This window comes from Eurosta solidaginis, chromosome X (assembly GCF_040869045.1).
Source record: "Eurosta solidaginis isolate ZX-2024a chromosome X, ASM4086904v1, whole genome shotgun sequence".
NCBI classification, from domain to species: Eukaryota; Metazoa; Arthropoda; class Insecta; order Diptera; family Tephritidae; genus Eurosta; species Eurosta solidaginis.
The window spans coordinates 172,309,504-172,323,346 of NC_090324.1; the positions used below are offsets into that span (position 1 = coordinate 172,309,504).

The window sequence follows — 13,843 nt, forward strand, 5'->3', positions numbered from 1 at the left end:
CATCCGGGATCCCGTCGGGGTCATTTCGGAACTTTTTCTCGACTAATACCGGATCATTTGAGGAACCTTTCGGCATCATTTCTGGATGGTTTACGGGATCCGTCCGGGATCCCGTCGGCGTCATTTTGGGACTTTTGCGGGATCATTTGGGGGTCTCTTCCGGCATCATTTCTGGATGGTTTAAGGGATCCGTCCGGGATCCTGTCGGGGTCATTTTGGGACTTTTGCGGGAACATTTGGGGTCTCTTCCAGCATCATTTCTGGATGGTGTTCGGGATCCGTCCGGGATCCTGTCGGGGTTATTTGAGACTTTTTGCGGGATCATTTGGGGTCTCCTCCGGCATCATTTCTGGATGGTTTACGGGATCCGTCCGGGATCTTGTCGGGGTCATTTTGGGACTTTTGCGGGATCATTTGGGGTCTCTTCCGGCATCATTTCTGGATGGTTTACGGGATCCGTCCGGGATCCTGTAGGGGGTCATTTTGGGACTTTTGCGGGATCATTTTGGGGTCTCTTCCGGCATCATTTCTGGATGGTTTACGGGATCCTTCCGGGATCCTGTCGGGGTCATTTTGGGACTTTTGCGGGATCATTTGGGGTCTCTTCCGGCATCATTTCTGGATGGTTTACGGGATCCGTCCGGGACCCTGTCGGGGTCATTTTGGGACTTTAGCGGCATCATTTGGGGTCTCTCCGGCATCATTTCTGGATGGCTTACGGGACCCCGTTCGGGATCCTGTCGGGGTCATTTTGGGACTTTTGCGGGATCATTTGGGGTCTCTCCCGGCATCATTTCTGGATGGTTTTCGGGATCCGTCCGGGATCCTGTCGGGGTCATTTTGGGACTTTTGCGGGATCATTTGGGGTCTCTTCCGACATCATTTCTGGATGGTTTACGGGATCCGTCCGGGATCCTGTCGGGGTCATTTTGGGACTTTTGCGGGATCATTTGGGGTCTCTTCCGGCATAATTTCTGGATGGTTTACGGATCCGTCCGGGACCCTGTCGGGGTCATTTTGGGACTTTAGCGGGATCATTTGGGGTCTCCTCCGGCAATCATTTCTGGATGGTTTTCGGGATCCGTCCGGGATCCCGTCGATGTCATTTCGGGACTATTTCGGCATCATTTGGGGTACCTTCCGGTATTAATTCTAGATGGTTTTCGGGATGCGTCCGGGATCCCGTCTAATACAGGATCATTGGGGACCCTATCGGCATCATTTCTGGATGGTTTTCGGAATCCGTCCGCGATCCCGTCAGGGGTCATTTCGGGACTATTTCGGGATAATTTGGGGTACCTGCCGGCATCATTTCTGGATGGTTTTCGGTATCCGTCCGGGATCCCGTCGGTGTCATTTCGGGACCATTTGGGGTCCATTCCGGCATCATTTCTGGATGGTTTTCGGGATCCGTCCGGGATCCTGTCGGGGTCATTTTGGGACTTTTGCCGGATCATTTGGGGTCTCTTCCGGCATCATTTCTGGATGGTTTTCGGGATCCGTCCGGGATCCTGTCGGGGTCATTTTGGGACTTTTGCGGGATCATTTGGGGTCTCTTCGGGCATCATTTCTGGATCGTATTCGGGATCCGTCCGAGATCCCGTCGGTTTTATTTTTTTACTTTTTCGGGAAAATGTCAGGGAATTTCGAGACTGTTCTTGGATCATTTGGGGATCCTTCAGGGATAATTTCTGGATGGTTTTCGGGATCCCGTCGGGAATCCCGTCAGGATCATTTCGGAACTATAAGGGGATCATTTCACCTTCCAGCATCATTTCTGTATACTTTTGGGGATCCGTCCGGGATCCCGACGGGGTCATTTCTGGCCTATTTCGGGATCATTTTGGGGTACCAACCGGCATCATTTCTGGATGATCCGGATCCGTCCGGGATCCGATCGGGGGAATTTCGGGAATTTTTCGGGATCATTTGGGGTCCCTTCCGGCATCATTTCTGGATCGTTTTCGGGATCCGTCCGAGATCCCGTCGGGTTTATTTCTTTACTTTTTCGGGAAAATGTCAGGGAATTTCGAGACTGTTCTTGGATCATTTGGGGATCCTTCAGGGATAATTTCTTGGATGGTTTTCGGGATCCCGTCGGGGTAATTTCGGGACTTTCACGACTATTTCGGGGTCAGTTGCCCTTAAAGATCATTTCTGGGTGGTTTTCGGGATCCGTCCGGGATCACGTCAGGGTTATTTCGCGCCTTTTCGGGACTATTTCGGGTTCATTTTGGGAGCATTCCGGGATAATTTCTCTATGATTTTCGGGATCTGTTCGGGATCCCTTCGTAGTTTTTTCGCGACTTTATCTGGGATAAATTGCGGACCCTTTAGAGATTAATTCTGGATGGTTTTCGGAATCGGTCTGGGATCCCCTCAAGGTCATTTCGGGACTTTTTCGGGACTATTTCGGAATCATTTTGGGACCCCTCCGGCATAAATTTCTGGGTGATTTTCGGGATCTGTCCGGGATCCCGACGGAGTTTTTTCGGGACTTTTTCCGGACTATTTCTGGATTATTTGCGGACGTTTCAGAGCTCAGTTCTGGATGATTTTCGGGATCTGTCCGGGATCCCGTCGGAGTTATTTCGGGGTAATTTTGGGACCCTTCCAGGATAATTTCTTCATGATTTTCGGGATGGGTCCTGAGTTTTTCGTGACTTTCGGGACTATTTCGTAATCATTTGCGGAACCTTCAGAGATCAATTCTGGATGGTTTGTGAACTTTTCCGGGATCATTTGGGGATCCCTCCAGAGTCATTTCTGGATGGTTTTCGGGATCCCGTCAGGGTCATTTCGGGCCTTTTTCGTGACTACTATTTCGGAATCATTTTGGGACTCCTCCGGGATAATTTGTGGGCGATTTTCGGGATTTGTCCGGGATCCCGTCAGAGTTTTTTCGGGACTTTTTCGGACTATATCGGGATCATTTGCGGACCGTTCAGGAATCAAATCTGGATGGTTTTCGGGATCCGTCCGGGATCCCGTCAGGGTCATTTCGGGACTTTTCGTTACTACTTCGGGATTATTTATGGGACCCTTCCGGCATCATTTCTGGATAGTTTTCGAGATTTGTCCAGGATCCCGTCGGCATCATTTCGTGACTATTTGGTGTCATTTAGGGACACTTCCGGGATCATTTTAGGTCTCTTCGAAACCGGTAATTCAGCACACATGGCCGTGGATTTACGGCAAATTATTCGTAATTAAAATTCGGTATGTTTTATCTTTAATATATCACAGCTTTTCGTTCTATTTTTAAATGAATCCTGTAACGAACTATTACAACTATAATTACAATTTTTGTAATATTTTAACCAACTAAATACCCGAAAAAGCAACACTGCTTTTATTTAAAAACTTCTTTTTGGTTTTAGCTAATTGTAGTTTCACTCCTTTGTTCTATGAGTAGTAATTCTTTCACCCATGTCATATCAATTAATTTAACTTAGAAACAAAATGTATTTTTTTTAATTCGAAAAAAGTGTATTGTACTATTCATGTAAGCGTGCCCATCAGCTAAGTTAGTTCTTTTTTTTTACTGTATTAAAAAATAAAATACATTGACAGAAAAAATTTTTAAACAGACAACTTGATAAGCAGGCTAACGTGAATAGCACATATATTTTATTTTCTCCTTGCGGACTGGGCCGCGGGTAAAGGCTAGTAGTATATATATGGTGGTATATATAGTATATATAATATAGTATATATATATATATTTTTGGCAAATTTTAGCCCCATTTTAACAGCTAGAAGCTTCAAATTTCACCGAATACTTACGTATATAGCATATATTGTTGTCTGAAAAAATCATAGAGATCGGTTGTATATATAGTATATATCTCATACAACCTATTGTTCAGATAAGAAACTTTTCGCAATTTCTGCCCCATTTTAACAGCTATAAGCTTCAAATTTCACCGATTGCTTACGTATATAGCATATATTGTTGTCTGAAAAAATCATAGAGATCGGTTGTATATATAGTATATATCTCATACAACCGATTGTTCAGATAAGAAACTTTTCGCAATTTCTACCCCCATTTTAACAGCTAGAAGCTTCAAATTTCACCAAATGCTTACGTATATAGCATATATTGTTGTCTGAAAAAATCATAGAGATCGGTGGTATATATAGTATATATCTCATACAACCGATTGTTCAGATAAGAAACTTTGCGCAATTTCTGCCCCGTTTTAACAGCTAGAAGCTTCAAATTTCACAAAATGCTTACGGATATAGCACATATTGTTGTCTGAAAAAATTATAGAGATCGGTGGCATATATATTATATACTTCATACAAACTGTCATTTTTGCCCCTTTTTTACGGCTAGAAGCTTCAAAATTCATCAAATTTCATCAAATAGTTACGTTTACGTCATATATTTTTGAAATACGTTATTCGTAGTCATAGTTTTTACATGCAGACCACAAAAAACGTGAAGCTTTGCATCCTCAAACAGATTACCTACCTATTTTTTATTTTATATTTATCTTAAAAATTGTTTAGATATGTTCAAGTTTCACTAAATGCTTACGTGTATAGCATATATTGTTGTCTGAGAAAATCACAGATACCGGTGGTATATATAGTATATATCCCATACAACCGATTGTTTAGATAAGAAAATTTGCGCAATTTCTTCCCCATTTTAACAGCTAGAAGCTTCAAATTTCACCAAATGCTTACGTGTATAGCATATATTGTTGTCTGAAAAAATCATTGAGATCGATGGTATATATAGTATATATCTCATACAACCGATTGTTCAGTTAAGAAACTTTTCGCAATTTCTACCCCATTTTAACAGCTATAAGCTTCAAATTTCACCATATGCTTACAAATATAGCATATATTGTTGTCTGAAAAGAGATCGGTGGTATATATATTATATACCCCATATAAACTCTAATTTTTGCCCCCTTTTTACGGCTGGAAGCTTCAAATTTCATCAAATTTCATCAAATAGTTACGTTTACGTCATATATTGTTGAAATACGTGATTCGTAGTCATAGTTTTTACACGCAGACCACAAAAAACCAGAAACTTTGCATCCTCACACAAAGTACCTACCTGTTTTTTATTTTATATTTATCTTAAAAATCGTTAAGGTATGCAGATCTGTTCACTATATATTTCTTATCTTATACATCCGATTATTCAGAGATTACGAACGGGATAAGATTATTGTTCAGCCCCATTCATGAAAGGTATGAAGTCTTCGGCACAGCCGAAGACTGTCCCGTTCTTACTTGTTTATTTTATATTTATCTTAAAAACCGTTTAGATATGTTCAAATTTCACTAAATGCTTACGTGTATAGCATATATTGTTGTCTGAGAAAATCATAGATACCGGTGGTATATATAGTATATATCCCATACAACCGATTGCTTAGATAAGAAAATTTGCGCAATTTCTTCTCCATTTTAACAGCTAGAAGCTTCAAATTTCACCAAATCCTTACGTGTATAGCATATATTGTTGTCTGAAAAAATCATTGAGATCGATGGTATATATAGTATATATCTCATACAACCGATTGTTCAGTTAAGAAACTTTGCGCAATTTCTGCCCCTTTTTAACAGCTAGACGCTTCAAATTTCACCATATGCTTACGAATATAGCATATATTGTTGTCTGAAAAAATCATAGAGATCGGTGGTATATATATTATATACCCCATATAAACTCTAATTTTTGCCCCCTTTTTACGGCTAGAAGCTTCAAAATTCATCAAATTTCATCAAATAGTTACGTTTACGTCATATATTGTTGAAATACGCGATTCGTAGTCATAGTTTTTACACGCAGACCACAAAAAACCAGAAACTTTGCATCCTCACACAAAGTACCTACCTGTTTTTTATTTTATATTTATCTTAAAAATCGTTAAGGTATGCAGATCTGTTCACTATATATTTCTTATCTTATACATCCGATTATTCGGAGATTACGAACGGGATAAGATTATTGTTCAGCCCCATTCATGAAAGGTATGAAGTCTTCGGCATAGCCGAAGACAGTCCCGTTCTTACTTGTTTTTCTTTGTTTTTCCTCAACAAACCAACACACACAGAAAATTGCAGTGGCTCTAGATTTGAAATACCAAGAACAGAAAGACAACTGAAGAGCTTTTTGGGAGCTACAGGGTACTACAGGAAATTTATAAGTATAAAATAGTATATCCAGGGATTAAATATTTGAAAAAAGGGTGTAAAATAAACCCTAATGACCCACAATATATTTCGAGCTTTGAGAATCTCAAATCTCTCATTTCTTCCCATCCAATCCTTTAATACCCAGAGTATGATAAGGAATCAAATTTGGAAATGTCGGATACGATACATTCGGCCGAGGAAGAATTATTAGAGCATTTTGCTATAAAGGAGGAAATTGTCAATAAGTACAAGACCCAAATCATAGTGACATATAGCCCTCAAGCTGAAGTCCAAATAATACATGGTAGAAAAATAATAGAAATTGACCCTATGAATGATGAAGTAACATTAAAAAGAATATTAGAAAGGCACATTAAGGGTGGAAAAGTTGGAATTTTTCCTGAAGTTGAAGATAGCGTTTATCATAAAATTCAATTGTTACTAATATCCATGTTCTCCTGTAATAGCAAGCTGTAATTCGTAAAGTGCACAAAGAGAGCAACAGATATCTTGCAGGAAGAAGAACTGCATAGACAAATCTCTTTGTATCACAATAATGAATCGATGCACAGCGGCATTGGAGGAACATATAATACACTAAAAGACAAAATTGTTTATCCAAAAATTAGGTATCACGTTCAGTTAATAATAAATAACTGTGAGAAGTGCCAACAGATAAAATATGATAGGAAGCCTATAAAACCAAAATTTAGAATAACAGAAACCCCTACAGATAAAAATGAAATTGTTCACATAGATATTTTCCACAAGAGACAAATTAACAAAATTTGCAGCAGCATATAGAATTACTGATAGGAATTGGAGGTCAAAGAAGAACATACTAATGGAACAATTTGCAAAATTCGGGAAGCCTAAGAAAGTTATAATGGATAATGAATTTAGAGCAAAAAAATTAATGGAGTGCCGAAAATATTGAGGTCCACTTAACTAAACCCAATAGCCACACTGATAATGCAGACATTGAAAGACTTCACTCAACCCTGTTGGAAAAACTAACAGGAATTGATGATACGAGTCTTTCAACAGAAATGAGGATGCAGATGGTTATAGCTACCTATAACAATCGATATCACTCAACAATCAAGTGCTCTCCAAGGTTCGCTAAAGAAAGCATTTGTCCATCCATATTACAAGATAGAATTAAGGTAGCAAAAGAAAAAACAATAGCCAAGCATAATTCAAAAAGAGAAGATTACACAGAAAATAGAGAAATAGGGCCAATTAAAAATTATAAAAGCGAAAGGCATAAGGATCAATCATATTTCAGAATTAACCCGCTACAAAACATTCATCCTGCGAACATAAAAAGATCACAAAAATTTGCGAATCTACGTAACCAAAACCCCGATGATAATGATAATGATAGGTTCAGTACAGCAGCCCATAATGGGAATGCATGAAGCAGGAAAAGAGTTAATTTTTTTTATTACAGTAAGTAAAATATATTTAAATTATAGAAAAGATACTCCTTTAAAGGATTTGAAACGAAGCCATAACTGCATATTTAAAAACGATTGTCTGTTTAAAAGAAATAATAAAACTAGAGTTGTTAATATAAATGATTATACGTTACTGATTGTAAATCCACATGAAAGGGCCTTAAGCCAGAATTTCGATAATAGAGCAATTGTATTGAAAGATAACTTTTTGATAACATTCACAAATTGTAAAATTGAAATAAACAATGAAATTTTTGAAAATAATAAAGTAGAGTTTGCAGAAAAATTTCACTACCCTGTAAAAATGTTAAATCAGAGCTATAAACAGGACATACTCTTTAAGGAAATGGAAATTAAAAATGTTGAAAATTTAAAAAATTAAAGAACTAAAATACCATGGCGGCGGTAAAGGATGTTGATTGTGAGGTAGAGGCAACAAGCGGTGAATGCAAATGATTAGGAACCAGATTATGACTGAGCTGAAGTTGGCCCATGAAAGAAGTAAAAAAGTATATGACACTAGGAGTAGGGATGTTACGTTTCAAATCGGACAAGTGGTATATTGCCGAAACTTTAAGCAGAGCTCCCTAGTCGATAACTACAACGCCAAGCTAGCCCCCAAACAGATAAAATGTATAGTCCAAATGTATAGCTATCGGGAATTCGATGTACGAGCTTGGCGATAGTAATGGGAAAAAGATCGGCGTATACCACGCTAAAGATATTTTTGCAAAGTAGATATTTGTTTTTGTAGTGTATTTATTTATTTTTTCACTTGACGTATTTTAATGACTTATTGATGGACGTATGCAATTATTCTTATTCTTGACCTTTTTCTGATCATTGACCTTATATATTTGTTTAATTATTTTTGCAGTTACTTATTTATTTTTAATTATGTTATTTTGGTCATTTATTTTTATACTCAACCATTTTACTTTTTTTTGACTTTAATTATTTATTTGATTATTTTTGAAATTAATTAATTATTTATTTATTTTATATTTATTCATATTTATTTTTCTTATTTTTTTTATTTAGCTTTTTTTGTCTTGACCATATTACTGTGATAGATTCCTATTAATTCTACTTCCATCTGTGATATTTCTAAAATTTTTAATAAAAATTAATTTTGTAATAAAATATAAAATGAAAATGATCAATAATTCAAAATCTAAAAAAATTATTTTTTTTTAACAAAATAAAATAATTTAATTGTAAATTTTAAAAATTATTTTATTTTGTTTTTAACACTTTTATCATTGATATTTAATTATATTTTTTTTTTTACACTTTATCTGTGAGATAGTTGTAATATGGTATAAGGAGTAGAAATAGCCCAGTGCTTAGTCAGTAGGTAAATGAAATACAGGCATTACAGTAGAGTTAGGCCCGGCATTGAGTCGTGGGTTGAGGCCAACCGTTGGAGGGGAAACAAAAGGTTGCAGGCTGCGTTCGAATTTTTTTTTTCGCACACGCTCCATAGCGCAGGCACCATCGGCGGTTGCGAGCCTGTAACGACAGCCTTTCATCATAAGAACTGGTTCGAATGAACGGCAGCATGCATCCGTGGCTACGTGCGATGTATCTCGGTTCGTGTGTTGGCCGCAATGTTGCAATGACTGGCACAACAGCACAATGGCAATATTGTGTCAGGAGTAGACGGCGTAGCAACATTGCTGATGGCGTAGCAACATTACAGCCAAGACACGAACTAAATGTATCTGTGTAGGTGTTAGTTTGTGTAAGCGTTTAGGTGTATGAATGTATGAGTGTGTGGATGCATAAATGAAAATGCGGGAAAGCCGAAAGATAGCTTTACACGTATAGGTAAAAATTTTCCGTTCTAAGTAACGTTCTCTGCCACGTCGGTAGCTATAAAAGGGCGCAACGTTAGGCAACGGACAAAGTATTATGTTATCAGTGCCCACTGTGAGTGAGTGCAGTTTATTTGAAAGTTTGTGTCCGAAAAGGAATTTCAATCATAAGTTTGAAGTGCGCGGCTAAAAGCGAAAAACAAGAAAACAAACAAAAAAGGTTTGTTGTGCGCGAATAAAAGCGGAAAAAGTTGTGCGCGCCGGAAAAGTTTTTCGCGAAACGTGAAAAAAAGGACGCAGAAAGGAATGAAGGGCAAGGAGATCTGACCAACCACCAGCGGCGGCCGACTCAGGACAGCAGCAAAAGTTCCAGGTAAGCACAATGGTTTTCTTTGCCCTTGAATTATTTGTTTTTTAACTTCCTACAACTTGGCATGCTAACTGGGAATTTGGCTTCAAAATAGCCAATTTTCCAAGCAAGCTAAGAGCAAACTTGCATGCATGTATGTATAATAATGCAGACAAAAAAAAAATAGTTTCAGCTTCACCACTTTTTCCACACTAGGAATCCTTGAAGAATAATGTTTTTTTTTTGTATATTAACTGGGCACTTTTGGAAAGGACCGACTGGGCGGAGAATTGAAAATTACGGTTTGCGGCCTAAAGGCCAAATCGGCAACACAACCATTACATTACTTTTTTAGTGGCATTATACGGCCGCAAGAACCACAGCAGCAGCTTATTTATATTGGCGACACCCCACCCAACACCAACTACTCCATTTTTTAATATTGGCGGTGCATCACCTACCACAAAAACTAAAATTCGCTTTCACCAACAATACACACATTTGAGTTTTCCGACGGCACACCACGCTACAAAAACTACACACATTTGCTTTTCGACTGCACCCAACATCTACAACAACCACACATATTTTTTTAACGGCAGCGCAACGTCAACAACAAGCACGACACCTTTTTCTACTGGCTATTACAATTCCCACCGGCGGCCACATATTTTGGTATCGGCAATATATTGCCACTACCACAACAACGACAACAACACCATCTTCATCCACCAACCATCTCAACAAATTAACCTTTATCAGCATCACCTAGATAAGAGGCCAAAAGAAGCCTAAAAGCGGTATCGGTGGCGGTCACTTTCCACGACAGAAACAAACCACGAAGGCAGCAGCTCTAATTTCAAAATTTAATTTGAAAAAAAAATTTTTTTGTTGTTTTCAACAAGTTGTATTTATTGGATTTTATCACACACCTTTTTATATATGTATGTAGCTATTCATATGTATCTTCTTTTTTGGATGTAGATTTTTGGTAGGAAAAAGTTTGGAAAAAAAACAAAGTGCGGGGATCAAATGATCTATATTTTTGCGGTTGTTAAGTGAGAAAATTGTGCTAAGAAATTTTTGCTACGGTCTAACTAATATTTCACTTTTTTCTTGTTTTTGATATTTTTTTATTAATTTTTTCACTCGGCTCTTTTTAAAATTTCTTTGTATAATTATACCTTTCATGAAAATGAAATGGTATATTAATTTCGTAACGAATCCCAAAATTGTAAGTCCCTAAAGGAAAATAGATAGAACCACCATTAAGCATACCCAAATAATCAGAATGAAGAGCTGAGTTGATTTAGCCATGTCCGTCTGTCCGTCTGTCTGTTTGTATGCAAACTAGTGCCTCGAACTTCAAACTTCACCATATACTTTCGTATATTGCACATATTGTTGTCTGAAAAAATTGATGAGATCGGTCGTATATATAGTATATATCCCCACAACCGATTGTTCAGATAAGAAACTTTTCGTAATTACTGCCCTATTTTAAGAGCTAGAGGCTTCAAATTTCAACGAACGCTTACGTATATAGCATATATTGGTGTCTGAAAAAATCATAAAGATCGGTGGTATATATATTATTTACCCCATATAAACTGTAATTTTTGCCCCTTTTTTACGGCTAGAAGCTTCAAGTTTCAACAAATTTCATCAAATAGTTACGTTTACGCCATATATTGTTGAAATACGTGATTCGTAGTTATAGTTTTTACATGCAGACCAAAAAAACCTGAAACTTTGCATCCTCACACAAGGTAACTACCTATTTTTTATTTTATATTTATCTTAAAAATCGTTTAGGTATGTACATCTGTTCACTATATATATCTTATCTTATACATCCGATTATTTGGAGATTACGAACGGGATAAGATTATTGTTCAGCCTCATTCATGAAAGTTATGAAGTCTTCGGCACAACCGAAGACAGTCCCGCCCTTACTGGTTTTTTATTTGCAATTTTCTCTATTTTTGACATTTATTTGGATTCTTTTGTTTTTGATTCTTTGCAATCGTTTTGTGGATAGTTACTATATTCAAAGTACACCGATCTTTATCGGTGTCTCTGCCTATAGTTCCATTTCCGCACATGCTTTTTTTTGTTCCATTTCGGTTAGACCGCCACTAACTCGAAATTATGGAATTTTGAACTTTCTTTCCTTTCTCTTTCTTTCCTAAAGAGATTACGGACGGGATAAGATTATTGTTCAGCCCCATTCATGAAAGGTATGAAGTCTTCGGCATAGCCGAAGACAGTCCCCCCCTTACTTGTTTTTATTTTTTTTGTTTGTATTACAATAACAAACCCTACTTGATACTGAGTCTAATTAGACCAAAGAGTTAAAAGTGTATCAAAACAAAGATTTATTAAAGTTTCATGCTTAGCATCGGCTTAGAGCTGGCAGCACTCCTTAGTTCTGCTAATATTCGTAACAATAACTTTATTTTTTTAATGCAGAATTTTATTTTTTTTTTTTACTTGCCGGTCGCAGCTCTACATTTCACAAGTTATAAATTAAACCAAAACAAAACACAGGCAACACTTTACGGTGTAATTCGCAACAGAAAGCATAGTCCAGTTAATAAACAATACAAAATGAAAGATACAAAGAACTTTCCACCGCTTAAAAATGATAATCTCTTGAGAGCAGCGCGTGGCGAGCCCGTTGACAGGGTGCCCGTTTGGGTAATGCGTCAGGCTGGACGCTATTTGCCAGAATTTCAAGAGGTACGTAAGCTTCATGATTTCTTTACTATTTGTCGTACACCCGAACTGGCATGTGAAGTGACAATGCAGCCGCTGAGACGTTTCGACTTGGATGCATCTATCATATTTTCAGACGTTCTAGTAATACCGCAAGCACTTGGTATGACAGTGGAAATGCATGCGGGTGTGGTTCCCGTTTTCCCAGAACCATTGCAAATACCTGCTGATTTAGCAAAGCTCACACCTGAGGGAGCGGTGGGGCGCTTGACATATGTTGGTGATGCGCCACAAGCTAGAAGGACGTGTGCCACTTATTGGTTTCACGGGTGCACCGTGGACACTAATGGGTTACATGATTGAAGGGGCGGCAGTAAAACGATGTCTAAATCAAAAGCTTGGCTTACGGATTTTCCAGTAGATTCAAAGAGGCTATTAAGCATGTTGACTGACGCCATTGTTGATTATTTGGAAATGCAGACAAAGGCCGGTGCACAATTGCTGCAAATTTTCGAATCTTCAGCAGAGCATTTCAGCAAAGAAGATTTTCTGAAATGGGCAGTACCCTACATAAAGAAATTCGTGATAAGTTGGTCGAACGTTTGCAGCAACAATCAATACCTTTAGTGCCTTTGACACTCTTTGCTAAAGGTGCTGGTCACTCATTGAAAGAGCAAGAAACTTTGGATTATGACATTATAGGCTTAGATTGGACTGTGGATCCAGTAGAGGCACGGAAGTAAGTTGGTCCAAATATTGCTTTGCAAGGCAATTTAGATCCGCAGGATATGTATAAAACACCAGAAGAAATTCGTGCAAGCAACGTTATATTGCAAACCTAGGGCACGGTATTACGCCACAAACGCCAATTGTAAGCATGGAAGTTTTTGTGGATGCTGTGCATAAAGCACTTTAAAAATGCCAAACTGTAATGCGTATATAAAGCTGTAGCATTGTTTTCATTTGACTTCTATAGTGGCTTATTGTTTTGTAGTAAGTAAAAATGAATAAATGATTTGGTTGTTAGGTTTTCAGGAAATTGTGTTTTCCATGTGAGAAGTCATCCATTAACCATATTTTTTATGTCGCTGTTAGCACATTACTTAGTGGTGGCAAAAGGGTGGAAATTCGTTGGGAACGAGTCACAAGGAATAGATTTCGTGGTATCTGGGGTTTACTTTGGTGGAAAGGTTTTATTGTTTTGGGGCACTAATATCTGTTGGATCGCACCGATGAAATACGCTGCTATCATTAAGCATGTTTCGAAATCAGCTGATGTCCCTTTCTTGATGGCGTTGTTAGCCCTTTTTGCTTTAAATGGATGA

General features: G+C 38.0%; 1 protein-coding gene and 1 pseudogene across 1 annotated transcript in view; both read left to right on the forward strand.

Annotated features, from left to right (window-relative positions):
- LOC137235480 (glutamate receptor ionotropic, kainate 2-like) overlaps window positions 1–13,843 on the forward strand; it is a 364,653-nt gene that overhangs the window by 184,215 nt on the left and 166,595 nt on the right. The gene's annotated exons all lie outside the window — the stretch shown is intronic.
- LOC137234298 (uroporphyrinogen decarboxylase-like) lies at window positions 12,343–13,434 on the forward strand (annotated as a pseudogene).